At 44.0% G+C, this 20417-nt stretch overlaps 1 pseudogene; it reads right to left on the minus strand.

The window, feature by feature from the left end:
• Positions 1 to 12206: 12206 nt before the first annotated feature.
• On the minus strand, positions 12207 to 13157 carry LOC141152617 (olfactory receptor 6N1-like; annotated as a pseudogene).
• Between the last annotated feature and the right edge of the window lie 7260 nt (positions 13158 to 20417).

Raw genomic sequence — 20417 nt, forward strand, 5'->3', positions numbered from 1 at the left:
CAGTCTTTTATATGTTTTAGGCAATGTCCGACTACGCCACCCGTGGATTGCGGCTATTATGAACCGCCGCTGCAAGGCAGTCCACTGAGGCTGATGGTGTGTGCAGCTGAGATAGTACAACTCCCCACGGGAAGAGTGTAGCCTCAGGGCAGTGAGCGTAGATGGTGGGGATTGTAGTGCAGGGCGCGGCAAGAAATGCAAAAGACCACGTGTTGCAGTCCAGGGTCTTTTACTCACAGTTCATATAGTTCAAGTCACTTCTGCAGGGAATGACTGCCCAAGCCATGCTGGGTCCACCAGGTGAGGGGCTGGGTCTACCCCCAGGCAATTCAGGAGTATGGCACAGGACTCCCTTATATCCTTCCTCTGGCTCGTGCCCCACCAGTGACCAACCTTTTGTCCAGCTGCCGCGGATCTATGTGGGTAAACGTGGGCCCCGTTTCCCGCTATCCTATATGGTGCCTTCCTAGCAGGGTTTAGCAGGGGGTCGCACCAAGTGATGATCACGACCTCCGGTTCTTGGCTGAGGGATAATTTACCTCCACCAATTTGGGATCTGGTACCCTTTTCTTGCCTGACCCGTCACCCGATTTCACGTTGGTCCTTAGGGTCCCTTCTGCCTTCTTGTTTCTGAGCCCTTCTGCTTCTCTGCCACTTCTCCTCCTTTCCTGTTCTTTCTTCTCCTCCTTCCTCGGCTTCTTCTCCAGGCCTACTTCTCATTCTCCTCCCAGGCTCCGACCTTCACCCTAGGCCCGCCTTTGAGCAGAGCTCCTACAGAGCTTCCGCTCCCTGTCTTCTCCTCTCACTCTGAACTGACTCCTGTCCTAAGATGGTGCCCACCTTATATACCTTCCCCTAGAGTGTGAGCTCAGGTGACCAGCAACCAATGAGCTCCTACCTATGCTACAGAAACCGTCCCCTTCTGCTCCTACATCACTGGGTTTTCCTCCTCCCTCCCCACTCCAGCCAGGGACATGGTCTGTCGTGCCTGCATTACTGTTTAAATGGGAGCACCATTGAGATGTCCCCCGGAAATGGGGTGTGTGTGATGCATGCAGCTAACTGAGCCCCGGTCCATACCCCATCCTTACCCGGGAGTGGAATATCACACCTCTGGCAGAGGTGCAATACCCCTGTAGCGGCCGAACCCTCGGGGCGCTATATATGCACACCCTTAAAATAATTCTTTGCTCAAAATTCCATTTACATTATCTAAAGTACCAGTTCCAGCTGTTGAAAAATAAGCCCAAGGCATAATGCTCCTCCAACGTGCTTCACTGTGGGTGCAGTGTTCTCTTGGTGGTTATCAATGTTGGCTTTTCTACAGGCATATAAGAAGCAAAAATTCCACAGTTTTTGCTTCATGGGATCCTAGCCCTATTCTAGTTTTCTTAAAATGCTGCTGGTTTAACATCTTTTTTAATTTCTTAATGAAACATAGTGCATTGATGAAACTATTACCAGCAAGCTGTCATTTCTATATCGATACGAAGATATTTAGTTTATATGTTTGTGTGTATACTGGATTAAACAAATTTTCATTACAGCTGGAGACTGGTGCCTTTTGCAGTATTTAGTCACAGCAGATGTCAATTATTCTCAAGCATATTTTTTTTGCACGTAGAACACACAGTCATTATTTTCTAGGTGATTTTTATACTTACATTTTTTCTACCTTAATGCTTACAAAGAAACAGATATTTTAGTTTTTGATCCAATTTGCAGATCAAACATGTTCATTCAAGTGAATATGTCCATGAAAAAAATATTTATAACACTTTGTAGCCTTCATCTGTCATCTGAGTGCCGTCTGTTTATTACTCTCTAAGAGTGTGTGCATACATCTTTTTCTGGTGAAAAAATTAAAAAATAGTGAAAAATCTGCCCAGATAGCTGTCCAGGAGCTATGGAGGGCACTTCAGAAAAAACATCATTTATTCATTTCTGAAGCGTCTTCTGTTTCAAAAGCTCTGCGTGTACTCTGGTGTCATTAATATGCCATCTGCTCAAACCCTTATGGGTAAGAGAAGCTTAAAGACTGTTTTTTTTCAATATGAAAAGAACAGTTGTCAAAAAAACGTACGAACACATGGACTAAAAAATGAAATGAAATCGACTAAAAAGCATTGGCAAAAATGAATCCATTGTCTTGTATGCAAAGATAAAAAGTGATGCCTGAATGAGGCTTAAAGGGGTTTTCCCATGAACAAAACTTCATTTAAAAAATTGACTGTGTCTGACCATGTGCGGAACATACCACAACTCCTGGGCAGCGGAGGAAGCAAAAGACAATACAGACATTACAGCAGGGGATCGCAGAGGATTCATTTTGTAAATGAAAGCATTTCACTGCCTGTTTTTAAACAATATTTTACCTCACAAAATGAATCCTCTGTAGAGATGGGTGAACCTGAACAGTAAAGTTCGGGGTCAGTACCGAACACCTACTGTTCGAGCATGGACCCCGACTTCCTCAGGACTCGGGTTCGGGTGCCTCCCGCGCTGTCACTTGCGTGACAGCCCAGGAAACCCAGGCTCTGATCGGCGGTAATAGCTTTTCCGCAGTCAGAGCGCTGTGGCATCAATGTCAGGTGTCAGCATGATGTCAGAGCTGTGACAGGGACCCGCGGTAAAAAGCTTACCGTGGGTCATAGGCGCTGACTGATGGTACTACTACCACCATCAACCGGCGCTTCCTGCCATAGGAAACAGCGAGCGCAGGCACCGCAGGATGGGAGCAGTAGTCTCCCATCCGCCAGCGCCTGTGCTCTGCTGAAAGTAAAAAAAAAATTGTAAAATTAATAAAAAAAAGTTAAAATAAAAATAAAACACATTATACTTATCAACACCTTCTCCCCGATGTTCGCCGCACCTGCAAAAAATAAAAGACACCATATACTCAACTTACACTTAGTCCTCAAAGCCCATGATCACCTGTAATAAAATTAAAATAATAATGCAACCTCATCCTCACCTGTTCGCCGCAGTCCAAATAGCGAGGGTCCCATGAAGATCCCATGAACAGAACGGCCACATTGTAAAATTTGACCACTCTGGTCAGCTCCGGCAATACACTAACTCAGTGTATTGCCGGCAAATGAGGTCAGCGCATGCGCAGTGAGTATTTTACCATGCTTGCCAATGAGCTGAACTCAGTTAAAAACATCAGCCCCAGCTGTCCGCTTTCCCTCTGCTGGTTAATAAAATTACGGGGGACCCCACGCCATTTTTTTCCATAAATGTAATCATTTATTAATAAATGACATGAACAGTAAGGTACACATGCAAAGCACGAAGATCAACTCATTGGCAAGAGTGGGAAAATACTCACTGCGCATGCGTTGACCTGATTTGCCGGCAATACACTGGGTCAGTGTATTGCCAGCTGCTGAACAGAGCCGGTACATTTCACAATGAGCCCGCTCTGTTCATGGGATCTTCATGGGACCCTCACTATTTGGACTGCGGACAGGTGAGGATGAGGTTGCTTTATTATTTTACTTTCTTAACAGGTGATCATGGGCTTCGAGGACTAGCTGTAAGGTGAGTATATGGTGTTTTTTTATTTTTTGCAAGGGCGGTGAACATCGGGGACAAGGTGTAGGTGCGTATGTTTTATTTTTATTTGAACATTTTTTTATTAATTGTAACATTTTTTTTTACTTTCAGCAGAGCACAGGCGCCGGTGGATGGGAGACTACTGCTCCCATTCAGCGGTGCCTACGCTCGCTGTTTCCTATGGCAGGAGGCACCAGCTGATTGTGGTAGTAGTACCATCATCAGTCGCCTATGAAGCGTGGTTTGTTTTTTACCGCTGGTCTCTGCCACAGGGCTCTGACCACTGTAATGCTATTACAGCTGATCAGAGCCTGTGTTTCCTGCATTGTCTTGCAAATGGCAGCGCAGGAAACCAGGGATATTAGGCTCCCCCATTCACATGAATCGGGTCCGTGTTAAGGTTCAGGAGTCGGGTACTGTTCTGGTACCCGAACCCGAACTTTTAGAAAACTGCTCAGCATTCAGCTCAATTAGCCTAACCCGAACAGTCACGGGTTTGCCCAACACTAATCCTCTGTGATGCCCTGCTGTAATGTCTGTAAATGTCTTTTGCTTCCTCCCCTGCCCAGGAACTGTAATGTCTGTATTGTCTTTTGCTTCCTCCCCTGCCCTGGGGATGTGGTATGTTCTGTACATGGTCAGACACAGCCAATTTTTAAAATGAACTTCTGTTCGTGGGAAAACCCCTTTAAGTGAAAGTTTTTAATCATCTTATAGCTCAGACCCTGCAGTAGGAAGTTTTATGAAAAAGATGCTAAGGGTATGGACTCACAACGTCTTTTAGACATTGACATATCGGTTGGGTTTTTGAAGCAAAAATCTCTTCAGGAAAATGTTGGCAGTGTCTTTCTTGTCTTTTGGTTGTTGTTGTGACTTTTCTGCCAACATTTTTTTTAAACTGTATATATAAACTAGTGAGGGGCTTCTAAATGGAGAGTCACTTCTTTTAGCCACCTTACGGCTTCTGAAGACTCAAAAGACTACAGGAAGCTAAAAAAATTTCCTTGGGAAAACTTTGAAAGTGTCCCCAAGTGCAGTTGCAAAAACCATCAAGCGCTACAAAGAAACTGGCTCACATGAGGACCACCCCAGGAAAGGAAGACCAAGAGTCACCTCTGCTTCTGAGGATAAGTTTATCCGAGTCACCAGCCTTAGAAATCGCAGGTTAACAGCAGCTCAGATTAGAGACCAGGTCAATGCCACACAGAGTTCTAGCAGCAGACACATCTCTTCAACAACTGTTAAGAGGAGACTTTGTGCAGCAGGCCTTCATGGTAAAATAGCTGCTAGGAAACCACTGCTAAGGACAGGCAGCAAGCAGAAGAGACTTGTTTGGGCTAAAGAACACAAGGAATGGACATTAGACCAGTGGAAATCTGTGCTTATGAGTCCAAATTTGAGATCTTTGGTTCCAACCACCATGTCTTTGTGTGACGCAGAAAAGGTGAACGGATGGACTCTACATGCCTGGTTCCCAACGTGAAGCATGGAGGAGAAGGTGTGATGGTGTGGGGGTGCTTTGCTTGTGACACTGTTGGGGATTTATTGAAGGCATACTGAACCAGCATGTCTACCACAGCATCTTGCAGAGGCATGCTATTCCATCCGGTTTGCGTTTAGTTGGACCATCATTTTATTTTTCAACAGGACAATGACCCCAAACACACCTCCAGGCTGTGTAATGGTTATTTGACCAAGAAGGAGAGTGATGGGGTGCTACGCCTTATGACCTGGCCTCCACAGTCACCAAACCTGAACCCAATCGAGATGGTTTGAGGTGAGTTGGACCGCAGAGTGAAGGCAAAAGGGCGAACAAGTGCTAAGCATCTCTGGGAACTTCTTCAAGATTGTTGGAAGACCATTTCCGGTGACTACTTCTTGAAGCTCATCAAGAGAATGCCAAGAGTGTGCAAAGCAGTCATCAAAGCAAAAGGTGGCTACTTTGAAGAACCTAGAATATAAAACATTTTTTCCGTTTTTTCACACTTTTTTGTTAAGTATATAATTCCACATGTGTTAATTTATAGTTTTGATGCCTTCAGTGTGAATGTACATTTTTCATAGTCATGAAAATACAAAAAAATCTTTAAATGAGAAGGTGTGTCCAAACTTTTGGTCTGTACTGTATGCACAGCAAGTCATTTTGACATTGCACTGCATATACTACCGCAATTACTTGTAGCATTTCTTAAACGTCTTTTCAGGGAGTTTTAAGGTAGAATCCACCTGAAAGAGACATTGCGTGCACAGACCCTTAAACTCTTGTAAAACCTTACACACTGGGGCAGATTTACTAGAACTGACCACCAAATTCAATTGACACTACTCTGTCCTTCTCCTTCTGGACCTGTCATCTGCCTTTGACACAGTAGACCATTTCCTCCTACTACAGACTCTGTCATCTCTCGGCATCACAAACTTGGCCCTATCTTGGATCTCCTCATACCTAACAGTCTGGACATTCAGCGTTTCCCACTTACACACCACCTCCTCACCTCACCCCCTATCTGTCGATGTTCGCCAAGGCTCAGTTCTAGGACCCCTGCTCTACTCCATCTATACCTTCGGCTTGGGACAGCTCATAAAGTCTCATGGCTTTCAGTATCACCTTTATGCTGATAACACACAGATCTACCTCTCTGGACCTGATATCATCTCCTTACTAACCAGAATCCCACACTGCCTGTCCGCTATTTCATCTTTCTTCTCTGCTAGATTCCTAAAACTTAACATGGATAAAACTGAATTCATCATCTTTCCACCATCTCGCTCAACCCCCCCATCTGACCTATCTATCAAAATCAATGGCTGTCCACTCTCCCCAGTCACGCAAGCTCGCTGCCTCAGGGTAACCCTTGACTCTGATCTCTCACAACCTGTATAATACCATGGTGTCGTGCCATAGTTCACTGGAAATAATCCAGGCTGGTTGGAGCCAAGCTGATTCCCATAGAAAAGTACCAGCAGCAAGCTAAGGAGATGGTGGCCTCTATCATCATCACGACCTCAGCACTATGAACTCTCCTAAAGGAGAAGCCAGGGGCCACAGGAGGAGTACCCGGTTCTCTGGTGGGCCTGTCCAACCCTACAGCCCTGGCTAAGAAAAGCCTATGGGAAGGTTCCCGGACAATCTTTGACTTCAGTTCAAAACCATAACAATGAAATGCAACGCCATCCACAACCTGTCCCCTCCATATATCTATGACCTAGTCTCCCGGTACTTACCTGCACACAACCTCCAATCTTCACAAGATCTCCTTCTCTACTCCCCTCTTATCTCCTCTTCCCATAATCTCATACAAGATTTCTCCTGTGCACCCCCCCTACTCTGGAACTCTCTACCCTAACACATCAGTCTCTTGCCTACTGTGGAAACCTTCAAAAGGGACCTGAAGACCCACTTCTTCCAACAAGTCTACAACCTTCAGTAACCCTCACTCCACCATACCGCTGCACGATCAGCTCTACCCTCACCTACTGTAGCCTCACACATCCCTTGTAGATTGTGGGCCCTCGCGGGCAGGGTCCTCTCTCCTCCTGTATTAGTCGCTGACTTGTTTTTGTTCAAATTATTGTACTTGTTTGCTATCTATACCCCTTTTAAACATGTAAAGCGCCATGGAATTAATGGCGCTATAATAATAAATAATAATAATATTTTATTCTTAGCCTTGATAGTCTTAGAATTTCCCAAATGTATTGTGTTGGTGTGGCACCCCAGGGGTCTGGTTTCCACAGTAACAGCAATGTTATGTCTGAGAGCAGGTGGGAGGTCTCTTGGTCAGGAATCCTATGCATGCCACACCTCCTGCCCAGTCCTGGGAGGGGAAGAACTTCCCCTATATAAACCTGGAGCTGAGGCAGGGTTAGAGAGAAGAGTAGAGAGAAGAAGAGAAGCAGTAATAGGAAAGAAAGATCAGGAGCTCTGTGGGAGTCGTGCTAGGAGGAGGTCAGGGCTGGAAGCTGTAGAGCTCGCCCTGATTGAAGATTTCTTACCGGACCCGGAGTCCGAGGCTGTGGGGACTAACTCCTACCCAGCAGCAGAAACCGACCGGCAGGGGATTTCAGGTCCTCTGGCCCAGAAACCCGAAGGCTCGGTCACACGTGTGGGACCAGCACCGCCGTCGTGGAGCGGAAGCTACTAGAAGGCCCCGAGTCACCGGCCATACGGGTGAGCACCACACGGTACACTCAGGGACGTGGGCTACTTTTACCCGCTTCTAGCAAGGTAGCCAGAAGAGTACAATTAGTTGGGGAGGCCTACAACTCCACCTGGCCAAGGGGAATCCCATCTGCTCAAGGACTGACCAGGCCCCGACCGCTAGCCAGTACTCCGGGAGGGTCTATCTTTGTCACCAGTAAAGACCCTGAACTACACCGCATCGTCTCTGAGTGGTTCCTGCTACCCCCATCATCCACGTCGGCTGCCCTGAGGCCATACCCCTCCCGTTGGGGGTTATACCATACACGCTGCACCATCCTTCCACCGGCCTCAGCGGTCTGCCCTGCAGCGGCAGCTCCATAGCTGCATTCAACGGGTGGCGTAGTCGTCCTACATCTACTGCTAATACACCGCCACTTAGTCTGACTCCCTGGGCACGGACCGGGTCACCGCCACGAGACTACTACCCCTATCAGATCCGGCTCCGGGTAGTCCCTGCGTGCGCAACGCTACATCACATAGGCCCAGGGTGCGTCATTGGCTCATGCTGTTGAATAAACTTAGTGCATCTTTAGACTGTCTAGTTTAACTTTACACCACGTACTACTTTGTGCCGTGAAGCTGCACCAAACTTATGGCAGTTTTTTTGGTGCACAACATTGCCTATTAAGTAGCACTCACTATTGCATTAGATATTTTTTTATTTTAGTGCTTTATAATTGGTTGAGACATTGTTTTTTTCTGAGATGAATTGTACACTTTTTTGTACCATTTTGAGTTTTTTTATATGATAACATACACTTTATATTATTTTATTAAGGTGGAATGGGTATGAAAAAACACCATCATTGTTTTTTAAATGTTTATTTAATTTCCTGAGATAAACCTTTTCAATCAAAATTTTTGACCTTAAAAATTAAAAGATAACTGAATTCAATATACACTAATATATATATATATATATATATATATATATATATATATATATAAATATATATACAGTACAGACCAAAAGTTTGGACACATCTTCCCATTTAAAGATTTTTCTGTATTTTCATGACTATGAAAATTGTACATTCACACTGAAGGCATCAAAACTATGAATTAACAGATGTGGAATTATATACTTAACAAAAAAGTGTGAAACAACTGAAAATATGTCTTATATTCTAGGTTCTTCAAAGTAGCCACCTTTTGCTTTGATGGCTGCTTTGTACACTCTTGGCATTCTCTTGATGAGCTTCAAGAGGTAGTCACCGGAAATGGTTTTCACTTCACAGGTGTGCCCTGTCAGGTTTAACAAGTGGGATTTCTTACCTTATAAATGGGGTTGGGACCATCAGTTGTGTTGTGCAGAAGTCTGGTGGATACACAGCTGATAGTCCTACTGAATAGACTGCTAGAATTTGTATTGTAGCACCCCGAGGACTCGGCTGCTACAGGGGTATTGCACCTCAGACCAGAGGTGTGGTATTCCACTCCCGGGTAAGGATGGAGTGTGGAACTGGGCTCAGTTAGCTGCATGCACCACACACACCCCATTTCCGAGGAACAGACCGACGGTACTCCCACTAGAAAGATGTGCAGGTATGACAGCTTCTGTTCCTGGCTGGAGTGGGGAGGGGGAGGAACATCCCAGTGGTGTAGGAGCAGAGAGGGGAGGGACTCTGGGCATAGGTAGGAGCCCATTGGGTGCTGGTCACCTGGGCTCGGGTGTCAGAAGGGAGTATAAAAGTTGGGCACCATCTGAGATCAGGGTCTGTTCGGAGAGGAGCTCAGCCAGAGAGGGCTGACAGGGAGCTGTGGCTCAGTCTGGGCCCAGCTCCAGAGCCAGGCCTGGAGTGGAGGCCTGAAGCAGAGAGAGAGAGAAGTAAGAGGAAGAAGGAACAGAAACACCAGGAAAGGCCCAGAGACGCAAGTAAAGAGGGAACCCTAAGATCCCACGGAATAACGGGTGAAGGGTTGGCAGAACAGGGTGCCGGATCCCAAACTGGTGGAGGCCAATTATCCTTAGCCAGGAACCGGAGGTCGTGGACAAGTTTTGGCGCGACCCCTTGCCATATCTACCAGGAAGGCATACCATATAGGGTCAGGGAAACCGGGAAAGGTTTCACCACCAGAAGGCCCGAGGGAGCTGGACAAAGGTGGATCCCTGGTGGGGACGGCCAGTAGAAAGGAAGAGAGGGGAGCTCAGGACCACGCTCTGGAACTGCTTGGGAGTTGGCCGAGTCCCGCACCTGGTGGACGCAGCACGGCTCGGGTGGTCCTAACTGTACACAAGGGACCTGATAAAGAACTGTGAGTAAAGCATTGAAAACTGCAATTGCAAGTCTCAGTGATTCCTTGTCGCACCGGTACCATCAGTGCTGGGACATACATACCATCTCTCCCAACATCATTTGCATCCTCTGCCCTGAGGCCATACCCCTCCCGTTGGGGGTTATACCATCCACGCTGCACATCCGTACCACCGGCCTCAGCGGACTGCCCTGCAGCGGCGGCTTCATAGCCGCATTCAACGGGTGTCGTAGTCGGACACTAATACCATCATACTAATAACGCCACTTAGTTTGACCACCCTGGGCACGGACCGGGTCACCGCCACACGAAGACTACTACCCCCATCGGATCCGGCTCCGGGTATTCCCCGCGTGCGCAACGCTACACAACGTGGCCCAGGGGGCGCGTCAGTATTATGGCAAGAAAAACGAGTGGCCTTCATTACTTTAAGAAATGAAGGTCAGTCAGTGGGAAAATTGGGAAAACTTTGAAAGTGTCCCCAAGTGCAGTTGCAAAAATCATCAAGCGCTACAAAGAAACTGGCTCACATGAGGACCGCCCCAGGAAAGGAAGACCAAGACCAAGGAAGACTCTGCTTCTGAGGATAAGTTTATCCGAGTCACCAGCGTCCGAAATCGCAGGTTAACAGCAGCTCAGATTAGAGACCAGGTCAATGCCACACAGAGTTCTAGCAGCAGACACATCTCTTCAACAACTGTTAAGAGGAGACTTTGTGCAGCAGGCCTTCATGGTAAAATAGCTGCTAGGAAACCACTGCTAAGGACAGGCAACAAGCAGAAGAGACTTGTTTGGGCTAAAGAACACAAGGAATGGACATTAGACCAGTGGAAATCTGTGCTTTGGTCTGATGAGTCCAAATTTGAGATTTTTGGTTCCAATCACCGTGTCTTTGTGCGACGCAGAAAAGGTGAACGGATGCACTCTACATGCCTGGTTCCCACCGTGAAGCATGGAGGAGGAGGTGTGATGGTGTGGGGGTGCTTTGCTGGTAACACTGATGCCTTCAGCATGATGCCTTCAGTGTGAATGTACAATTTTCATAGTCATGAAAATACAGAAAAATCTTTAAATGAGAAGGTGTGTCCAAACTTTTGGTCTGTACTGTATATATAAACTAGCTTTATTTAAAAAAAATAAAAACAGCAGGATGACATATAAAATGAAGAAAAGGCTTTAACCATTCTTAAAAGTAGAATGAGAAAATTCTGATTTGCTCATGTATTTTACTTTCCTAGGAGATGCTGACAAACTCTTCTTTTTTGGCTTGTTTTTTTGAAAAGGTTGGTTACCTCAATCATGGTTCTACTATGTAAAAAGGGACTCAAGTTCCAGATTATTTAGCACATAAATTTTTATTTGCTCTGTTGGATTTGGCCTTTAAATATTTACTTTTTCATTGTTATAAAATCTTAAAGCTATCTGGCTGCCATCTCACTTTATTCACTCAAATTGAGTTCCAAAAAATTGGACTTATTAGAGTCTGAACTTTTGAAAAAATTTTAAGTGAATTAAATTAGTTTAGAATTTATTCGGTCACCACTATTATACAATCTTCCAATCTGGGTAAGATTAGTTTTATCTTGTACAGAATAAATCTGATGAACCTTCTATTGTCCAGGAAAAATCTATCGGAGGCCAATCTACTGTAAACATGCCATTCTGATTGCATTTGCGCAAGGAGCATTGGTGAGGGCTGGCAGATCAATCGGTAATGCAAGCTTTCTGTACCCATACAGTACCTTGTTATTGGGAAGATGTGCTGCCACTGGTAAATATTTTTATTCCCTTATAAAAAATTTGATGATATGATGAACTCAAGTTTTGCCCACTCATTGAGTGATTAGTAGTATGTTTTCACTGGCAGATAATCGGGAATAAGTTTTTCTACGAACTGTTATTTGCCAATTATCTGCTCATCTAAGTTCTCCATAAGTTTGACCTCTAGTTTTTAGAGACTTTCAGTAGACAGGAAAAATTAATAATTTTTTACATTAATTCTTAGAAATATAGTATATGTGATAATCTGTGTATGGTAAAAATAATAGCTAGCATCAAAAATATAATAGCTTAAAAAACAAATAATATATAAAATATAAATTAAAATCATGTCATAAATTAAATTTCATAGCAAAAAAGCATATAAAATTAATGATTTTATAAAGATCAAGAATGTCATCATGACAGTTTAATTGAAAGAGATAACTCTTTCACTTTTCTTTCTTTTCAGGAGTTTTTTTAAGGTGTTTTTAACTTCTTTGTTTTGGAAACTGTAGATCAAGGGATTTAAGAATGGGATAAGCACAGAATAATTGATTGCCACTAATTTATCATATTCCGGAATATAATCCACTTTGGGTCTAAAATAAATGAAAGCTAGACTGTCATAAAAGAGAAGGACCATTGTAAAATAAGAAGCACACGTAGAAAAGGCTTTCTTAAGTCCATCCCTACAGCTCATTCTCAGAATAGTGATTGTTATCTTTACATATGTTATGCTAATAAAGAAAAAGGTAAAACTGATGATACAGAGACTAATCAAAAAGTTGAAAATGAATGTGAAAGAAGTATCAGTACAAGCCAACCTCAAGACTGGAGATAAATCACAAAATAGATGGTCGATAGAATTAGGACCACAGAAAGGTAACTTTAAGAGTGATATAAGATGGATGATAGGACTTGTGAACCCAAGAAGCCAACAACTAGAAAATAAAATTGTGCAATGTTTCTATGTCATTATAGCGTAGCACCGAAGCGGGTCACAGATAGCCACCATACGGTCATAAGCCATGACATTCAGTAAGTTTTTCTCTGTAATACCCAATGAGTGTAAGAGAAACATCTGCAGCATACAATGATGGAACTTGATTTGTACCTTGCCCCTCCAAATACACATTAGCATAAAAGGAATTGTGACATTTGTGAACAATATTTCTAGGAAGGACAACATGGCAATGAAAATGTACATTGGTGTCTGGAGATCAGCCAGAATCAATAATGATATTGACACATTTCCAAAAAAGGTAAGAATATAAATAATTAATAAGACCATGAAGAACAATGGCCAAAAATGGCCCATCTTCAACATTCTTATCATTGTAAATTCAGATAAAGTGGAACTAAAGGTCTCGTATTCCATTAGTCTGGTATATATCCCACATATCATGAATACAGGATTACTATGGTGAACACATTTACTTGCCCGCTGCATTTTTTGCATAGACAAATGATATAAAATCATCTCTGGCTCTTGATAGATCACATGAGACTTTCTCAAGACTATCTTCTTATTGATTTTAGGGAGTCTGGTCTGGTCTTGATTAGTGTTGAGCGAGCATGCTCAACACTGCTCAGTACTCGCCAGAGCATCTCACTACTCGGGATGTTCGGCGAGCACCGAGCATTTCCGGGTTACTCGGGCGGGAGCTCGGGTTTCCGCCCTGCACGTTTGACGTTCTTTACAGAGTCAACGAACATGCAGGGATTGCCAGCCAATCACTGTAATGCCGCAGCCATGTTGGTTGTGGGCATTACAGTGATTGGCTGGCTGCACAGCGTCACCTCAAGTATTTAAAACCGGGCGCCGCCATCTTGGACACAGTCGCTCCGGATCAGTTGGTGTAGGGAGAGTGCTGCTGAGCTAGGGAGAGATTTATACTGCAAAATAGGTAGCGTAGGGTCTCTAAAGCCTGTCAAATCAAACAAACAGTCCTTCTCAGGACTAATATCCATCCCAGATATCAGACAGGCAGGCAGGCTGTATAGGAGATGCAGTGGTTATACCAAAAAACACTGCATTACAGTCCTGTGTGCTGCTTTTCAAATTGCTAGACTTTTTTTTTATCTAAATCCTCTTTTTTTTTTTTTTTTACTCAGTCAGACTGTACAAATACCCATCTTATTAACCTTTTGGAATTTTTTCCCCGAAAAGAAAAATTGAGTGTGTCTGTGAGTGTTCAGACACAAATATATCTGTTTAAAAGATTCTGGTGTAGGCCAGATAACTAGAACTGTGGTTTTCCTCTTCCACGGTTCAAATCAGGGTGTAATCCACCTTTTTGTATAAAAAAAACATTTTGAGTGTCTCACTGACTGTTCAGACACAAATATATCTGTTTAAAAGAGTCTGATGTAGGCCAGATAACTAGAACTGTGGTTTTTCAGTTCCACGGTTCAAATCTCTGTATTATCCACTTTTTTGCTGTTTTTCATAAAAAAAACATTTTGAGTGTCTCGCTGACTGTTCAGACACAAATATATCTGTTTAAAAGATTCTGGTGTAGGCCAAATAACCAGAACTGTGGTTTTGCAGTTCCACAGTTCAAATCTCTGTATTGTCCACTTTTTTGCCTTTTTTCCATTAAAAAAACATTTTGAGTGTCTCGCTGACTGTTCAGACACAAATATATCTGTGTGATAGATTGTGGTGTAGGCCAGATAATTAGAACTGTGGTTTTCCTCTTCCACGGTTCAAATCAGGGTGTAATCCACCTTTTTGTATAAAAAAAACATTTTGAGTGTCTCGCTGACTATTCAGACACAAATATATCTGTTTAAAAGAGTCTGATGTAGGCCAGATAACTAGAACTGTGGTTTTTCAGTTCCACGGTTCAAATCTCTGTATTGTCCACTTTTTTGCCTTTTTTCCATTAAAAAACATTTTGAGTGTCTCACTGACTGTTCAGACACAAATATATCTGTGTAATAGATTCTGGTGTAGGCCAGATAATTAGAACTGTGGTTTTCCTCTTCCACGGTTCAAATCAGGGTGTAATCCACCTTTTTGTATAAAAAAAACAGTTTCAGTGTCTCGCTGACTGTTCAGACACAAACATATCTGTTTAACCTAAGTCCGGCTGAGTAGGTACAATTGTAACTATTCCGTTTTAAAATTGCAATAACTTTTTTTCGAAAAGCCGTAGAGGGCTGAAATTTCGTGACATCTCTGCAGTTTTGGTCAAAAATATATTGGCCAAATTTCAATAAAATATCTTCACCTCCTTCCGAGATAAGGGGTTGAGATATTTTTGCATCCATAACAAGCTGCATAGGTACAAATGTACCCTCATATATTTTGAATGAAGATAATGCAAGGAAAAAATAATAATATTTTTTTAATGATAATGCTATTTTATTATTATAAACAAGTAAAAAAACTGTTCATTTACATTATAAAAGAAAATGTAAGAAACTTTTTTATTGATTTTCTTCGCAAGTAATGCATGTTGTCTTTGCTACCAAGTGTTCATCGCAAATGGGTTTCACACAAACCACACAAGACTTTCTAGTCTTACGTTGTTTTCGCCTCAGGTCTCAGCAGACATAGCAACTACCAACAACAGGGGAGAGTCCACGACTACCATGAGGTATTTGAGGGCCAGCTGCTGCTTGCGATGTTTCCAGAATGCATCATCCAAGCACCATTTCTACTGCACCTCGAAGAAAATGGTTTCTCATCATCATTTGGTTTGTACTACGATCTTCAATTGCAGGCATACACAGCTGATTTGCGAGATCTTTCAGGAACTTTCTTCGTTGATCCTTTGTCCTGAAGCTTGAATTGTGTTCTCTGTAGATGATGTAGGATGCTAACCCAGTGACGTCAATCATATTGTAGAAAAATACCAGAGGCCAACGTAATGTTCGTCGTTTCACAGTGTACTCTCCCAACATTTTATCCATAACATCAACTCCGCCTTTTGTTTTGTTGTAGTATTTTATTATCTCTGGCTTGGCTTCTAGTGTCTCTTCAACTTCTCCCGTCATGTGCATAGATGATAGAAGCATGACTGATTTGTTCTTCTTTGGTACATATGAACAGACTGTTGCATCATGATTGTAGGCAAAATTTGTCCACTTTACAGGCCTTTCTTTGGCAGGCTGCATGTTGCTAAGTAGGAACCTTTTGTTTTTTCTCACTGTACCAACTAGTGTCATGTTCCAGGAGTTCAATACCTTAGCTAGTTCCATGGTTGTAAAGAAGTTATCGGTGGTGACATTTCTTCCAGAGCCTTTATACGAGCTCACTAGGTCCAATACTGTTCGTTCACCAATGTTTACTTGTCGAGGACCATCAGTTGGTTTCCCAGTGTAGAGCTGACCTTGTAATGGGTAGGTGTTTGACGAGTCACAAGCCCAGAAAATCTTTATGCCATATTTAGCTGCTTTTGAAGGTATATACTGGGTAAATTTAGTATGGCCTCTAAATGGAAATAATTGCTCGTCGACAGTGATACAATTATATGGCTTGTAGGCTCTCTCCAGATTTCTGTTCAGCATTGTCCAGATGTCCCATATTGGTGCAGCTTTATGTGTTTGCACACGTTCTGCACGTGTATTTTCGTTGTCCAATCTGATAAATCTGAGTATCATCTTGAAGCGGTCATGAGACATGGCTGCACGTATAAGAGGCAGAGCAGCAACATTCCACATTTCCTCCAGATTCTCTTTGTTGTCTCTGTGCACACCAGCAGCAATCAGTATGCCCAAAAATGCATGGAGTTCAGTTTCAGTAAATTGCTTGAATGTTTTTTGTGGTGGCCGTTCAGAAGAATCAGGAAAACGTTGTACCAGTTCATTGTTGTAAGCATCACAAACTCTCTTGGCCTTTCGATTAGTTTCTCGTAATATGATGTCACACATCTCGGGAGTCATGATTGACTTGAATAGCTCTTTTGCTGTATACAGGTTGCTGATTGCTGCAGGGCCACCTCTTTGTCATAGGACATTACGAGATTTTGTTTGTGCATTTGGCAGTGGATCACTACACCATTGAGTTTTATCCTTAGCAGTCCAAATGTCGCCTGCACTTTGAGACACAGACTCATCCTCAACACTTTCGTCTGAGTCGTATTCTTTTTCCTGCTCTATGACCATTTCTTGTTCAATGTCTGAATCTTCTTCAGGAACATCCACTTGTGGTACATAGTTTTCACCATCAGATGCAACATATGGTTCTTCCTCATGCTCAGAATCAGATTCTTCTAGCATTCGCATTATTTCGTCAGACGTAAATCTGTAAATATGAAAAAATGAAAAAGAAATAATTTTCCGAAATACTACACAATGCTACATTATTGGCTTTTCAAAAAATGATACTAACCTGCAAACACGTTTTCTTGGATTATGGCGGAAACTAGATCCAGCATCACTATCACTCATGATGACTTGGTAGATGAATTTTGGCTTCGTAATTTAGTTCAGTAATACGTGGCAAGTAGAATGAAACTCGATTCTAAAGTGCAGATAAAAAAGTAAATTATTTCTAGTGATAATTATTTATAAATGTCATTTATATATTATGTAAACCGTATACGGTTTCAGAATTTTCATTCCATCTTCGACTGTTTTTTCGACCAATAGGAAAATTGTAACAGAGCCACCATCTTTATTTTGTGCTGAATATAAGTAAAACATCGTAAAACAATATGTAGATACTAATTATTATCCATTTTTCGTATAAAAATCATACCTATAGTGATAAGTTTCATACAAAATATATGTAAGCCAAGTCCAGACTCAAAGACAATTTCTGACTGTTCTGTCCCCACATAAGGCGAATGAAGGTATAACTGGCTGTTAAATGCTGTGAGACTTTCCTACCTTCGTATCCAAGAAATTGAAGACTTCACAAGCCTAGAAATGTGTGTGCTCACAGCAATGAGATGAACAGCAAAATGGCTACTGAGAGGAGGGAGGCAGGAAGAGAAGTAGAAGCCACTCCCAGTTTGAATAAACTTAATTGACAGCAACATAAGTGAGCAGTAACAACACTGGCCAATAGATATCAGCATAACATTTGTAGCTGACTGAACTTTAGTTTCTGAAACCAAGTAAAGGAGAAAGTCTTCCCACAGTGGAGGTATATATGAAGATACAATTGTACCTCTGCAGCCTGTTAACGTTGTAAAATTATGCAGCCTGACGAAGGTTAAAAGATTCTGGTGTAGGCCAGAGAACTAGAACTGTGGTTTTCCTCTTCCACGATTGCTGGTGCATCGCTAAGTGATCGCTTATGAGCTGTCAAACAGACAGGCTCATCAGCGATCAGGGGAGCAGTGACATTGTGGAAAGAATCTTTCCACGATGTCCTGCCCCTGGTTACCAGCCTGCTGCTGAATCAGGAGCAGGCTGGTAACGATGATAAACAGCGGGTTACTAGGGGCACACGCGCACTTAGTAACCCACTGTTTATCATGGTTACCACTCTGCTACGAAGAGTGGGAGGTTACCGCTCACCGTAGCAGGCTCGTAACCATGATAAACAGCGGGTAACTAGGGGCACACACGCACCTAGTAACCCGCTGTTTATCATGCTTACGAGCCTGCTACAGTGAGAGGTAACCTCCCACTCTCCATAGCAGAGTAGTAACCATGATAAGCAGTGGGTTACTAAGTGCGCGTGTGCCCCTAGTAACCCACTGTTTATCATTGTTACTAGCCTGATCGCTGGTCCTGCTGGTCACACACAGTGATATGTGCTGACCAGCGGGAGGGCAAAGACCAAAAAAAGGTCCAGGACATTTTGCAGCGATCAGCGACCTCACAGCAGGGGCCTGATCGCTGCAAAGTGTCAAACATAACGACATTGCTGGTGAGGTCGCTGTTGCGTCACAAAACTTGTGACTCAGCAGCGATCTCCCTAGCGATCTCGCTTAGTGTGACGGGGGCTTTAGCTATTTTATTTCATTTACAATGGGCAAGGCGCGTGGCAAGGGACGTGGAACTGGACTTTCTGGTGATGGTGCGTGCAGAGGACGGGGCCGTGGCCAAGGTGAAAATGAGTCACAAACAACAGCCACATATTTTCGCTCTCAGTTCTTGACCGAATTACTAAGGAAGCACACAACAGCACCACTATTGCAAACTGATCAGTGTAAACAGGTTATTAATTGGATAGCAGATAATACTTCCAGTCACCTGGGCACCACCACCTCTGGTCTGTCTTCCACACGGTCAAGTGTTAGTAGCCGTGAGTCTCGACTGTATACTCCACTTCACCCTAATGCTCCTTCCTCCCACCATGCCGAATGTCGTCAGACAGCAACTGATCCCACACTTGGACATTGTGAAGAGCTGTTCACTGGTCCATTTCCATAATTGGGCCCCTCGCCTGCTCTGCTTGAAGTGGTGGAAGAGGAGATCCCATGTAGCAATGACCAAATATTTGAACAGCCACGGCCACAGGAAGGCGATGCTGGCAATTTGTCACAAGAGGTGGATGATGACGAGACACAATTGCTACAAAGTGAGGAGGAGGACCGTGGTGCGGAAGTGGAAGAGGAGGAGGTGGTGGATGATCTAGTAACTGACCCAATGTGGCAGGAGGACACGCAGAGCGAGGCCAGCAGCACACAGGGTGAGGGAGGCAGAGTACCCCAATAGGCAGGAAGAAGTAGTGTGGTGGCCGCAGACAGAAGGCGGGCAACCGTTCCCCATAATACCAACACGAGGGACGTTGCCTGTACAAGCGGTAGGTCTTCCAGAGTCTGGAATTTTTTTAAAGACTCTGTTGATATCCCCAAAAAGGCCAATTGTACCACCTGCCAGGCCAGCATCAGCAGAGGCGACAAAACTACCATCCTGACCACCACCAGCATGATCAGGCACTTGTCAGCAAAGCACCCGACTATGTGGGGTGAACCCCAGGGTCCACGACCAGTGTCAACGGGTGTCACCACTGCTTCTTCCGCTGTTGTGCATGTAAGAGAACCCCCTGGCGTGCGTGAAAGGCAATCCTCTGTCCATACTGCAGGCGAAGATGCCACCTCCTCTCAGTTTTCACTTGTTATGGCAGTTTCTCAAGAAACAGCATCAACGTCCACGTCCCAGTTGTCCATATCCCAGACCTTTGAACGAAAGCGCAAATTCGCAGCCAACGCCCCTCAGGCCACAGTCCTAAATTCGCACATTTCATGACTGCTTGCGTTGGAAATGCTGCCTTTTAGGCTGGTGGAGACGGAATCCTTCTGCAACCTTATGGCGGTGGCCGTCCCTCAGTACTCGGTCCCCAGCTGACACTATTTTGCCTGGTGTGCCACCCCCATACTACACAAGCACGTGTCCCAAAACATCTGCCGTGCCCTCAACAACGCAGTTACTGGGAGAGTCCACCTGACAACGGACACGTGGACAAGTGCTTGTGGCCAGGGATGGTACATCTCCCTGTCAGCACACTGGGTAAACATAGTGGAAGCCGGGACCCAGTCGGACCTTGGGACGGAACACATCCTCCCCACACCGAGGATTGCGGGCCCTATGTCAGTCAGAGTTGCCTCCACATTATACAGCTCCTGCCCATCATCCTCCTCCTCCTCATGTTCAGCCTCCATCTCAGATATCACCACATCAGTTACAAGCTGGAAGCACTGCAGTACTGCCTCAGCCAAGTGGCAACAGG

Source organism: Phyllobates terribilis, unplaced genomic scaffold (genome assembly GCF_046119375.1).
Source record: "Phyllobates terribilis strain yellow unplaced genomic scaffold, ASM4611937v1 Scaffold_6__1_contigs__length_29720123, whole genome shotgun sequence".
In the NCBI taxonomy this organism is placed as follows: domain Eukaryota; kingdom Metazoa; phylum Chordata; class Amphibia; order Anura; family Dendrobatidae; genus Phyllobates; species Phyllobates terribilis.